The following is a 12,406-nucleotide window of genomic DNA, read 5'->3' on the forward strand; positions in this document are numbered from 1 at the left end:
TACCGTGTGACTGCGGCCGAGCGTGGAGCCGTAGACCATTTCGATCGGTCGTACGTCGCATTAATTACAGCCATTACGTGCGCGTCCGTCGGAACGAGCGTTACAAAGGCTATATATCCAGAGCTACGGACGTTACTCTCTCTCTCTCTCTCTCATCCTGCAGCTCTCTCCTTACGTACGGTATAGCAGCTTCGCCATGCTCTTCTCCTATAGTCATGCTAAACAACACGGCTGCCTTGTGTAGGACGCTACAAAGTGACGGCAGCGCGCGTTTGGTGTCGGACGTCGGACGTGCATGAATAATTAATTCGTTCCTTTCGTAATTGTATCCACTACCACCGCTGATATCATTGCTATCCTCCTGTTATTTTTCATCTCCTCCCGTATTTCTTTTATCCTGATCGTAAAACTTTTTTTACCGAAAATAATTAATTGACACGTGGCGTCTGTGTATTTCAAAGATTCGTTTCCAAATTTAGAGTCATTGATATAGCTTTATTTTTCTTCGTTATATCGATCCTACCAAGCAGTAGGTATTGTACGCCGAATAACAGAAGGCACGTTGTTGTCCCTTCTCGTGAATAGGAAACCTAATCACGTAATAATGCCCTTCATCGCTTTGTGCTCGCGATTCCACGTATAGCTGCGTAGATACGCGCGTAATGTGTCCGACGATGCGACGACATACATACAAGGGAAGGATTAATCTTAACGATCGTTTCTAATCGCAAACGATAGAGCTTGATAAAATAAATAATAAAGGAAAATAGTACGAAGAAGCGACGTGTTAAAAAATCCGAGGATACGGCGGAAAGAAAATAACAAAACTTCGTTAAACTCGTCCGGGATCTTTTCTCCGTTGGTATCGTACTCGTTGTCCGAGATACGCGTATAACGTCGACGTTACATCGACGAATCTGGGCCAATGTTGATTTCCATAACAAGCGATGATTTGCGTTCGAGTTGAAAAAGGTGGAAAGAAAAAGAAAGAAGAAACTACAAAAAGGACATAAGCGCGAATCAACGATGCATATTTGGCGAAATTCGTGTAATCGAAAGCGTTTATTCGGATCGGTCCGAAAGACGCTCGAGGATTGTCGTAATTACCACGGGGTTTTCGATTATTAGCATTTTAACGTTAGCGGCCACGGGAAATGTCGGCGAGGGAAATTTGAAAATCGTAGAAGGCGTGAAGTATGCGCGATGGAGAAGGAAGAAGAAGAATTCGGACGAACGTTAAGCATCGTCGCATCATGCATAATGCACGGAACATCGCACACCTGCTGCTCTTTCAAATATAAGTGGCTCTCGTTTTGTCGGAGAAAGGAAGAAGGAGCGATTCCTTCTTCTCTTTTGTCTTTTGCTTTTATAGTCCTTTCTGTATCCTCCATCTCTCTCTCTCTCCCTCTCTCGCTCGCTCGCACAGGATTCGTCGTCCTGGTGCTAAGTACCTTGGGAGAGAAAGCAGACGGAAGAGGCTGAACAAGCCGGATTACGGATTAGGATCAATTTCGAGTACTCCAGGATACGCAGTGTCTTTACTCGCGGTCCAGAATTTACCCGTCGGGAATCTATCGACACAATATAATTAATTTGAATACGAAACGTTTTGGAATCGCGTTATTATACATTATAAAGCGGAGTTAAATAAACTAATGTTTAAACGACACTACAATCGAGTTCGATAAAATATATAACTTCAGTTTTATAAAATCAAGTTCTGTATCAAAGTTGTAATTAGGAAATTTGTAAGGTACGGCAATCGCGGCTACCACTGAAACGATGGGTGCCAAGTTTTTTCCCTTTGCTACGCGTTAAGAATATTTGTTTGGATTAGAATCGAGAATTGATCATTTTCCTTTACTTTTTTAACATCAGATTACATCAAGTTCGATTCAAAATTTCATATGCAGGAATATGCATAAATTCATATTTCTTTTTCTTTCCTCATCTCTGTCATTTTCTAAAAGAAAAAAACAAGTAATATCAGAGCCATTAAATTAGAGCTTTTCAAAAACGAATCGCTAAAGTCGCATACGCTACGAGCGAAAGCTGGTAAGCGGTCTTAAAATTTTTCGCTATTATCTCGCAGTTGCACCTTTGTTTCACTATTGTACGTATGCATGCGAATACACAACAGAGAGAGAAAGAGAGAAAGTTGGTGGCAAAGAGAAAGTGGCTTGTGAATGAATTAACTCGAACGACAGTCGTCTTTGCATTCATGAAAATAATCATAAACGAAAATAAAAGAAAACGAAGGGGAGAAATGGAAGCTTTGTGAGAAACAAAAGGATAGCTAGTGAAACATTGCGTTCGTTCGCCCGGAATCGTTGCTTTCATGAGATCGACGTGCGCGAGAGATGAAATCTCATTTCTACGTACAAGCGTGCGCGGATTTCACGATTTTCCCTCGGCGCACCGCACCAAAAGAGAGGGAGAGAGAGGGTGAAAGAGGGGTTGAAGAGCAGCGATCGGGACTCGCTCCTTGCTCTCCATACAGAGGATGGTTATACGATATGGAGGGTTGATGCCTGACGAGAATGCAAGCTGGCTCGTTCGCGGAGACACGCCGCTAAACTTTGGATGACGGCAGTTAACCGAAATCAGGCCGAATCGATTATAACGGTCGGATCGTTGCCGCGAGATAGCACGAATTGACAGGAGGGAATTTAATGGGAAATTCCCACCCACTTCTCGTCCCACCTCTCGTTGTTGCTGTTGTCGCCAATGAAAGTTTGAACACGTTGCGGAGAAGAGCGATAGGACTTGTCGTCGATGTGTGTGTGTGTGCGCGCGCGCGTGTGTGGGTGAGAGCGGGAGAGAGAGAGAGAGAGAGAAAAGGTGCGAGAAGAAAGTAGTAGAAAGCACCGTCTTCGTGAAAGAACCTTCTCGTCTCGCGAGTTTGCCTGTCTCTTCTTTCTTCATCCACTTCATTTTTTCTTTCCCTTGTTCCTTTTATGTTTTCTTTTTTTTTCTACTCGGCTCGTTAACGCGAAGTTTCAGTGGAGAACGCCAAGGTCTTTGCCGGATATCACGTCACAGACTTTCAATTTCCGGAACACGAAAGTTGCGCCCGGTAATTGAGAACCGCTGGTCTCTCTCCCCCCTCCCCCCTCTCTCCTTTTATATTACTTCTTTCTTTCTGGTTTATTCTTTATGCAAAACGATCGTCGACACTGATCGAGGGGGCAAGATGCATCGCGAGAAAGTCTTTTTAAGGTTGACGTACGAATAGAAATAAATTCACATAAGGGAAGCTGAAATATAGGAACGTTAGGTATAATAGCGAACAAAAAATATCCTTTTCATGGTTACAACAAATATTCCGAGGGAAACGAATGCGGGGAACATTGCGAGAAATTTTACGATATTGTACGAGATTCGTCAACGTCCGTGGTTATTTCGTTGGAAGGATTGCAAGTCCCGAGGAAATGGAAAAAGCCGATTCGAAGCGCAATTTTCAAGAAGTAGAAGATTTTGTTCGTTGCAGGTAGATAGCTGAGAGTTCAAAAGGACGCGTAATGACGTATAATCGGTGTTTCTCCGAGCGTAAACACTCTCGTCGGTGTCTTTTTGGAAACTTGGGTTTCAACGTTGTAATGATTTTAATGCTAGCTAACGCGCGCGTGTGTCTTGTCTGAGGTTAGTATCAGAGTAGTATTATCGAAGGACAAAGTAGAGTAGCCGATGAGTGTGCCGGGTAGATATCGTGTAAGTCCGACTTAAACCTCTCCCGAGGCCTTTGCGGGGCACCTTCCTTCCTTCTCTCTGTCTGTCTCCGTCTCTCTCTTTCTCCTTCGCTTTATGTCTTTCTCACCCCTCACCTTTCGACGAGAAGCGGCTAGTGGCACAGTTACACTCTCTAAAAAGTGCTCGCTTGGATTTCTAGCCTCGTCCATCCGGCAGGTTACAAGTGCTCGAGAGATCGAAAACGTGGCTCTTTCAACGGATGGACGAGAAAGTAACGAGAAATTGTGTTCAGGTTGATGCGACGTAAAAATAAAAACCTTTAATACGATCTTTTTCACTTCAAAGAGAAGTTATTATCTTATTTCTGGGTAATCGGGGTAGATTTTCTCTTTCTCTCGTTTCCATTAATCGCGATTAGCTTCTTTCCGCATTCATTTTCTCTCTCCTTCTCTCCCTCTTTCATATTTCGACATTAGGTAAAATATCTACAGAAATATTGTCCAAAGCGAACCAGCAGGAACAGCGTATTTCTATACTTTGCGCGAATTACATACGTATATCCGTTCAGGCAGAGTCTCTATAGAAAGGTTTACATTGCAAATCGTTCCTTTCATTGGGATCGGTATGAATCAATTTAATAGACAGCGGATAATCGCGAACTGATCATTATTCAGCACGTTCATTAGGTTATCATGTCCGGACCAGTTCATGATTCGATCACGCGGTATCTCCTACACCATCTACACGCATAACGGAATGATAAAGAGCCGGTTAACGTTACATTTACCTGTCGACGTATCCCTTGCCCGACGATTGCAAGGATTCGCCATAAGATTAATTAAATCGAACATCGATCGACCGAGACGTTCTCGTCACGCGATTCCCTAGCCAAGAAGCAAAAGCAACCAAGCCTATGCGACTCGAGAGAATATCGAGAAAGATTGAATCGTTCGCGATACTTTCTTACCGCGTAATTTGAATCCTCGAAAGTTATCATTTTCTTGTCAACAAGTAGTCTCGCGTGACCATTCAATGCGTCCTCTTCCCGTCGAAGTATACGTTTTTGAATAATCAACCGACTGTCTTTTCTTTAAGTTTCCTTAGTATTTCAAAAGTTTGTTAAGAAGTGGTCGCGGAAAGGCGAGAAAAAACTTGGAAGAGAACGAGTCAGAGAAAAGGAAAGAAACAGGACGAACGAGAGAGAGAGAGAGAGAGAGAGGAAGAACGGTAGAGTCGCAAAGAAGAGCGGTTGCGTCGTCCGGGACGGTCCGTTTCAAAGGTTTTCAAAACATTGTAAACCCCGCCTACTACTCTGTGTACGCGGATATACGTACGCGGGATACAAAGATAAGAGCTAAACTAGCGGCGAGCGACGTGTACACGCCGAGCTCCGTATTGTTGTCGTTGTCGAGGTGAGCTCGCTGGTAATGAAAAGAACTCCAAACTCTGCCTCTGTATTTCGCTTCTTCCTCCCTCTCTTTCTCCTCACTTTATACTCTATCTTTCTTCAATGGCAAGCCAACTCGGAGTAAAAGAGAAAAGAGACGAACGTCCATTCCCTCTCTGCCTCCTCTTATTTTACCCCTCTTCTCTCCTTCTTCTCTCCCTCTATCCCTCCCTCTCCCTCTCCCTCTCTCTCTCTCTCTCTCTTACTCTCATGTTTCTTCATGCGCTCGTTGTGTTCGCCCTCTTGTTTTAATCACGACGCCACAAAGTACACCATTGTCTTTCTAGAATCGGTCCTGAGAAACTACCGTTGCAACGCTATAGCTCGACTCTTTTTCTCTCTATGCTCCAGTCCAGCGTGAGTAGATCGTAGAAAAATCCGCCCGAGATAGCAAACTGTTCATCGTCGCGCGCGACCTGCATCCGTTTTCTTCGATACCGATCCTCCTTTCCTTTCTCCGTTTCTTTCTTTCTCGTTCCTTTTCGTTTCGTTCTTTTTCTTTTCGAAAGCAACAAAAAACCAAGAGAGGAATTTTCTACGAGTCTGTCCCTTTGGTCGCATTTGGCTTCGTTATAAACCGATTCCGTGCAATGATTTTGCTCGGCAAGCGAGGATTTATAGTGAAAATACGTGCACGAAAGGGTGGACTCGGTGGAGGGATCCTTGTACGGGGAAAGGGATAAATTGAGAAGGACGCTTAGAGAAAGAAAGGGGGGAGAGAGAGAGAGAGGGAATATCGATCCCAGCGATCGCGTTTCATGGAAACTTGCGAAACGTTCCGTTCCACCGCGAACATCTACGTGCCGGATTGGTTTGTAATTCTATTACGTCGTCGGCGAGCCGTGGTAAGAGCAGCCGAGATGTGTATACACGTGGACGGGTTTACAAGAAAATGCATCGGTGCTCGTCCGGGTGCGAGTATATCGGGTTTTAGTTTTCGATTCGATCGAACGCTCCCCGAGACTCGATATTAATAACTGGAAATGTGCGATTTTCGTATCTTCTCCCTTTATCTATGTTTCTCTCAGTTTGCTCGAATACGAATAGAGAGTCCATCGCGAACACGCCCTAGCAAATCTTGTAGCGCGATCGTTTAAGGGCTCGATATAGACGACGAAGAATCGCGTTTGAAGGCTGAGAGTCTCTGAAGAGAGACGGAAAGCGGCACGACGGGAAGGGAAGATTTTCTTTCTGAAGTATCTAAACGAGCAGCGCGCACGAAGAGTTAGAGGGGTGCCGAGCTTTGGAGACAAACGGCCGTAAGTTGTTGGCGCTGGCTGTCGGGGGATGTGGCGGCAGAAGTACCAGCGGCACCACCACTATCACGGCCGTCACTAACACCGTCGCTAACATGGCACGTTGGAAGAAGGCAAACGTAAGGGGACGAAGTTGCGCAGTGGTGCAAGAGAGGAGTGGCGGAGGGAAGAGAGGACAAGTAATTTCCTTGGAGGAGGCGTGAGGAGCATGCCGAAGGGGGTGGGTGCCGTGCAAGTAGGTAGAGGTGGTCCAAACTAAACTAAATAATATTGATGGCCAACGGAAATTGAAAGCCGTTAAGGTCTTCGGCGGTGTGAACTGCGAAAACGGCGGTGCTGCATAAATAAGACGACGTTGGTATTAGGATTAGGTCAATGCCTCTCGATTGTGAATTCATGAATATGATTTTACGCGAGAGAAGTTTTTTTCGCGAGTGTCCTGGATTCGAAAGGGGAGGAAGTGGAAGAGGAGGAGGAGGAAGGAGGAGAAAAAAGTCATCGATACGAAATTTGTTTTCGTCGTTGCGAGACGAGATTCTCGTTTTCACTTCGAAAGGATAATTCGCGTAGCCAGCTCTCGCGGGTTCTTCTCTCTCTCTCGGCGTTAGCCGACTCGACTCGGAGATCGTCATACTTGGTTTTTCTTTTTTTCGCAGCCGAAGGTAGAAGGGGAGCCGTTTGGCGTTTAGGGTCAGGCGCGTATCTGCCCAAGTACTCGCGGGAAGATGGGAAGGTCGGAGGTTGGAGGAAAAACCCATACGGCTTTTCCAAGCGGTTTCGTAGAAACACCAAAAGTTTTGCGGAACAAGCCTCGAATCGTCGGTTCATGCAAATTCGACGTGGATGTATGGCACAAATGCTGAAAAATGGCCGGCTTAAAATATGCGAGAGTGTACCGGCGGCGATAGGTAAAGTTCTCGGCGCAATGCGCGTAATAAGCCTTTCCGATGTAGCAGGATTCCTCCTTCTCTCTTTCTCCGACGGGGGAATCTTCAAAAGCGGCCCTTTTGCCGACGCGTTCTTTAATGCCCCCGTATCTCGCGCGTTGGGTTGCGAGGTGTCCGCGTTTGCCGCGTAGAAAGCGCGTTTACGAACCGAGTTTTCGCGAGAAATTAAGAGATCCGTCAACGCGGAGCGCCCAATCGGATACCGATTAAACGTCTCCGATAACAGAGAGACTCTTCGGCGCTATTTCTCCTTTGCTTCCGATTCTCGACAGTTTGGACCGAGGAGACTCGGCAATGGATTTACGGACTCTTTCTATCGACATTACCTCGTCCAGATATTCGGGTATCGACGTTTTAGCAAGCTCACCTTCCTCCGCGCTTATCGCTAGTACCTCGTTCGCCGATGGAAATACGTCGATTAATCTTCCGACCATCGAGCGATCGTATCGATGCGCGTAAAACAACTCTCGAGACGCAAAGCGTAAAGAGAAAGATATCCTTGATATATTCGGTATATCGAGGTAAGACGAGCAACGGCTTTAATTTCGAGCGGTCGTTATCGGAACGGTAGATATCCATCGGAGGCTACGTCACGAAGCATCGCGAGGTTACGGGTCGATGAGAAGTGAGAGAGAATTTTCAAGATCCTCGCGATCATTCATTCGAGATATCGTTTTGGTGTGCGCCGATGAAAAGAGAGAAATCTCGCCTTGGCTTCGTTATCCTGACAATGGCCGATGCCGGAATCCAAAGAGCACTTCCTCGTTCCAACCTTTCTAACGCCTTAGACTCCATCCCTTACCCTCACCCTTATCCTTACTCTTTGCCTTGCGAGTCTCTCTTTCTCTCCTCTCTCTCTCTCTCTCTCTCTCTCTCGCCCTCTCTTTTTCTTTCTTCAGGTTCCGACTATCCGAAATCATATACGCTCGTTCACCGATGCGGCGTTCTCCATTAACGCGCAAGCTGCAATCCTCCCTCGTCCCGACCACCGACGACCGGCCGATGCACGCATAATAGCGCCAAAGCCGTGCCATAAAGCGGTACCCGGTCATAAAGGCCTCTTCAATCTGAGAACGCGAAGGAAAAGCAGAATCGGAATGAGAATACTCCCACCCTGCCTCCCTTGCTCTCCCTTGCCTTTTTCGTCGTCTTTCTCCGTTGCAAACGTACCACGAGAGATAGATAGATAGATGGGTGGGTGGGTAGAGAGAGAGAGAGAGAGAGAGGAGAGGATGAGACTCGAAGGAGTTCGCGGAGGTTATGCGAAGAAAAAGCGCGGTGGAGGAGAAGCGAGTTTCGCGGATAAAAAAGGAAGTAGAAGAAACACAAGGGAATTCTTGATCTCTTAGCGGGTTGACGCTTTTAATTCACGAGACGCGCGCGCGTCTATTTTAATCGCGCCCCTTCCTCCGCATCCTCCTTATCGCGACTCTTTTATTTATCCGTCTTGAACTCTTTCTTCTCTCCATATCTCTATCCATCTCTCTCTTTTCTTTTTTTACCCTTCATTCTCGGCACCTTCGACCCATCGACGTTCCTCTCGGTTCTCCCCTTCCCAGGTACCCCTTTGCTTGCTCTTTGTGCTACGACGGTATTAGAATCCCTGATGTCGAGAGAATCGAGACGATAAAATCGTTCGATTAAATATAAATCACGTCGATTCGGTTCGTTCAAAGGAATTCCTGGATTCGTCGTCTTTCTCGTCCGACGATAAATTATACGAATCGGAGAACCACTTTGCGCTTATACATTATGTAAGAAGGGCATAATATTTGAGGACGGTGAGACTTCGAAAATGATGAGATAACATCTGGCTCGGCTTTCTGTTAATCGAATAAACCACTCGAGTGATATCTAACGTCAGTTAACTTATGGCTTATCAATTTTAATCGCGAGCTTTAAGATTTTCCAAGTTCACTCGGAGGATGGGTAAATTTTTCATTCGGTCGTTCTCGTACTCTGTATCGGGAGCGGAAAGTATGATCCGAAGAAGAATGTGGAAGAAAAGAAGGAAGGACGGAGGAAGGAAGGAGGAAGAAGAGAATCGGTAGTCGATGACCGAGGCAATGCGGAGGAAACAAAGGCAACGAAGAAGAAGAGAATCTGTCCCTGGATTTTCCCTAGACGAAGGCAAGGACCGAGTTACGAGAGTCTTATATTTCAATTTGTCGAGTCCGGCATAAAATCGCGTTTTACGAGTCGTCGTTCGTGTTTCCGACCCTCGGCGTCGATCTTGCTCGAATCTCGTCGTATCGCGCGGAAAATTCCTGTGGCGGTTAATCGTAGTGATTTTCTCGAGATCGATCGATAAGATCGAACGCACCGAAACGAAGATTCAACGTAGTACGATGCGACATGGACGACCGAGCGAAAAATTTTCGGTTTTCTCTTCGATGGATACGCAGAGAATTTTGGATGGAAGTAGCTAAGGGAGGACTTTCGATCGATCGAAAATGTTTCTTCTTTATCATTTGTTTTTGTTTTTTTGTTTTTTTTTTTCCAACGAAAACGTTTCGATTTCATCTCGAGAGACAAAAGTAACGCGAAAGTAATTGAAACGAAAGAAAAATTTACCTGCGAGAGTAGGGACATTTTAACGATACGTAAAAGAATCTGTATACTATTAAAAGGATCGAGAGAAAACGGCCATTTTGGAGAAGAAGTATCTAAGAAATAATTAATCGGCAACTTGATATAATTTCTTCATTACGGCATACGATACCTTAGGGTGCGAATTTCTTAGCTATTTAACAACGCGTAAACAAAGGGCAAACTTTCTTGGAATTTTCGATTGGAATAAATTACTCGAGGGAATATGAACGTTTTCTCGACATAAAATAGATTCGAATAATTGATCGAAGAATTGCATCGAAGACCCGGTCGGACGTTACTCCGTTAATTCTTCGGAAAACAACGTACGGAATATTTGTCGCGTCGCGAAGGACTCGTGTTTGCGATAAGAAAGGACGAGGGTACTAAGGTAAAGAATATGGAGAGGAGAAAAGGAGGAGAAGGAACGAGAACCAGGTGGTAGAAGAACGTCAGAGTCGGAACGAAGAAAGGGAAAAAGGAAGAGGACGGTGGTAGGAGTAGTTTAGCAAAAGAGAGAGAGAGAGAGGTAGGAGACCGACGTAAAGCGTCCCGGAGGAGGATGGAAAGAGCGATAGGGATAGAGACGGAAAGGGAGAGGAAGAGAGAGAAGGTAGGCGTCGGTGCATGCGCAAGAATTTCACACGTGAGCCCGCGAATCTGCGAGAGGCTCGCCTTGAGCGCGAGACTTCCTGCCGTTCAGTGTCGTGCGCGGTTTCGTACGCGACGCTTCGTTGTTATTATCGTCGTCCTTGTCGTCGTCCTCGTAGTTTTCCTTCCGGCTCCTTCGCCGACTCCTTTCCTGCGACCTCGATCCAGACGCGACGCCAGATTGAAACGATTCGTCTTCCCGCTGGATAGGACAGTACATTCCTTTCTTTACTTTTCGAATAACAAATATGTCGAAGAAAGTAGTGTCTACGGGCGGATCGTTGCTTGAAACCTTGAAAATTCTCAAAAAGTCTTCGACATGGCCGGACGTTTTTTGAAAGGTCACGTCTGCTCGATCGTTCGTGATGCGAAGCTCCTCCAAAGAGAAAATCTTCCGAAGAAGAACGGAAGACCGAGAGAGAATCGACCGATGGAACTTGCAGGGAGAAAAAGAACCTGATTCTCCGTGCAATTAAAGCCCTCGAAAGTGTTCGCTCGCCGTGATCGAAAAGGCGTCTCATTTCGATTCTCTTTCGATGAATTGATTCGAAAGACGTCAAAGCGAAACGGAGTCATTCGCGAGAAGTATTACATTTTCCACGACATACCGACTTTTGAAACGATAAAAGTGTCGAGAACTATAAAATCGAATGAAAAGGATCATCGTACCTTGTTCGATTTATCGAAAACGCGTTATCATCGTGTTACCGTCGAAGCGATCGAGTCGATGACCGAATAACCGATAAGTGGCACTTCGCTGTAACGCCCGTGACGATCTAGTGCGTGAAATCTCAGCGCGTAATGACTCGTGATTGAAGGAAGGCCGTGAGTTCCGTTGGAACACGCTCGAGGGACACCTAGAGAGCGGGCATTTGCTGTATAATTGGACCGTACCATAATGACAAGGTGCACGCGAGCCGACGAATCGACTGCGTGACCGTGAGTGAGCGAAATCAAACTGGAGAGAGAGAGAGAGAGAGATAGGAGGGGGACGAAAATCGAAAAAGATCGAGGAGCACGTTCGATGACTTTCTCGGCGTAAAACGAAGAAAAGTGCCCTCGTAACGGCGACAACTCTTCGCCCTAAAGCGCAAGGACGCGGCAGGATTTAATTAAGGAGTAAGTGCCAGCATGGTCGCCATGGCTATTGTCATTCTACTCTTTCTTCCATTTCTCCTATCTCGCTCGCGATGCGTTTCGTGTCGAGTCGTAGTCGGACATTCATCTCCTTAATGATCGTTGACGATCCTTAAATCCCATTGAAAAACGTACTCCACCACATTTTCTCCTATTACCTGAGATTTTCTTTCTAGGAGAAGCAGCTACCGTTCTTCACTCGAGATAACGAACTCGATTATCCAGGCTCATTGAATCTTTTCACTTAGCTTTGCAACTTCTTCCGTTATCTCCTAGTTTGCGTTCAATTATTTTTTCGACGTATCCGTAATTTTGACGTTTCCTTTTTTTTCTTTTTTTTTTTGTTTTTTTTTTCATCGGGCTTCGAGTACCCCTCGATGTTTATCCTCCAATATGTGGTACACGCGAGTAACGAGAAGTGACGATTCACCGAGGTTATTATCGTACTATCTCGTGCTCAGACCCAAGATCTCCAAAGTAGATTCCGCATGCGGAAAGAGGAGAAGAGAAGAAGTAGAAGAAGAGAGGGAAGTATAGAGACACGTAATGTAATTTGGAACACCGGTGTGCGTTATATAACTTTATGGAACGAATAAACTTTTAATAGCTTCGTGATACGCATGGCCCAATCGTAATTTTCAAAATATTCGTACGCCATTCGTTTTTAAACGTATAATATTTTTCCGAGA

At 45.6% G+C, this 12,406-nt stretch overlaps 1 protein-coding gene across 4 annotated transcripts in view; it reads left to right on the top strand.

The window, feature by feature from the left end:
• The window catches only part of LOC127071251 (zeta-sarcoglycan), a 154,566-nt gene that overhangs the window by 11,130 nt on the left and 131,030 nt on the right, over positions 1-12,406 (top strand). The window contains exon 1 of one of the 4 annotated variants that reach the window (XM_051010299.1): positions 9,732-11,699. The exons of 2 other annotated variants lie outside the window; for them this stretch is intronic. The gene's annotated coding sequence lies outside the window, so the exon portion shown is untranslated. Of the gene's footprint in view, positions 1-9,731; positions 11,700-12,406 lie in introns of those variants that run through there. One more of the 4 variants, XM_051010305.1, reaches the window with a different exon arrangement.

Source organism: Vespula vulgaris, chromosome 21 (genome assembly GCF_905475345.1).
Source record: "Vespula vulgaris chromosome 21, iyVesVulg1.1, whole genome shotgun sequence".
Classification (NCBI taxonomy): domain Eukaryota; kingdom Metazoa; phylum Arthropoda; class Insecta; order Hymenoptera; family Vespidae; genus Vespula; species Vespula vulgaris.